This window comes from Anolis sagrei, chromosome Y (assembly GCF_037176765.1).
Source record: "Anolis sagrei isolate rAnoSag1 chromosome Y, rAnoSag1.mat, whole genome shotgun sequence".
NCBI lineage: Eukaryota > Metazoa > Chordata > Lepidosauria > Squamata > Dactyloidae > Anolis > Anolis sagrei.
In genome coordinates this window covers 67,033,400-67,035,046 of record NC_090035.1, presented here as the reverse complement: position 1 = coordinate 67,035,046, position 1,647 = coordinate 67,033,400, and positions in this window count along the sequence as shown.

Below are 1,647 nucleotides of genomic sequence, written 5' to 3'. Positions count from 1 at the left end.
AATTGGCATTGAACATTTGCCATATATGTGTACACTGTAATCCGCCCTGAGTCCTGTGCAGAGTGAGAAGAGCAGAATATAAAAAGCTGTAAATAAAATAAATAAATATCTGACATAAACGGGCCAGCAGAATGTTGGATAAGTGAAAATGCTGGAAAAACCTATTAAATGTCAAATTATGTTAGGTTTTTACAAATTAGGCACCAAAACATCATGTTTTACAACAAATTGGTAGAAAAAGTAGTTCAGTACATGGTAACAAAGCTATTTTGTCACTTCAACATGGACTGCAGCTTATGTCTTAATCTCCCTGTAGTCATAAATTTGCATCTCGATGATGTCTGACTGAAGGTGATGGTAGACTTGTCACACCCTTCTCTTGAAGTTTAGAAGAAAAAGAAATTCTCTTGAAAACCAAACCAGGGGATAAGAAAATTAAAGAAAATTATACTAGAATTGGATGTTATTAGAAAGCAATTGAACACAACACAATTGGAGCAAATGGCAAGGAACCTAAAATTTTTGAAGGCAAACTACTTTGCCAATGCCAATAAACCAGGGAAACTATTGGCTAGGAAATTAATGAAAAGAAAGCAGCAACAACAAGATAACTAAAGAGAGAAGATTTTTTTTTCAGAGGAGGAGATAATAAAACAATTTAGAGACTTCTATAAAAATCTATATAAAAAGGACCAGATAAAAATGAAAGATATAGTAACATATATAACGGAACAAAGATTAGAGAAACTAAGTAAAGCATGGCAAACTTGTAAAGTCCCAAAAAGTTTGCACTGAATTAACCTAGGGCCCTTCCACACAGCCATATGCCCCAGAATATCAAGGCAGAAAATTCCATGATGTCTGTTTTGAACTGGGTTATCTGAATCCCCATTGCCATATATCCCAGTTCAAAGCAGATAATGTGGAATTATATTCTGCTGTGTGGAAGGAGCCCCAGTAGAGAAGAGAGAGAAAGGGAGACAAGTGCTGAACTCTCTTCTAACTTGTGTATTCATCCTTAATAAATAACTTGTTTTCCTGTTATTTCTTTCTCCACTCTGGACATTCTGCAATTCTATAAACCCAATTTTTCTAGTTTCTAACTGACCTCACAACCTCTAAGGATGCCTGCCATAGATGCAGGCGAAACATCAGGAGAGAATACTTCTGGAATATGGCCATACAGCCTGGAAAACTCACAATAATCTAGTGATTCTAGCCATGAAAGCCTTCAACAATACACACACACACACATCTTTTTAAACCAGTTAGGTTATGTGAATCAGCATGGTGTATTGGATTGAGTATTGATGACTCTGGAGACCAGGGTTTGAATCCCTGTCCAACCAAGAAAACTCACCATGTTGACTTGAGCAAATCATCTTCTCTCAGCCTGAAAGATAAAATGCCTCTGAAAATCTTGCCCAGAAAACACCAGGATAAATTAGCCTTGGGCCCCTCTATTTTTTCACCCACTCAAGCCAATAGCTTATTTTAGTAAGTGTGGCTGTACATGCTGAGATTTTCTATAGTGAGATGAGGGAAAGTCTCTGGGAAAGTCCTCATCTGCTGCATCTTCTTGCACAAGCAATTTGCTGACACTTCTGCTTTTCTCACTTTTCAGGTTCCTGTCGATTCCACTTTGGT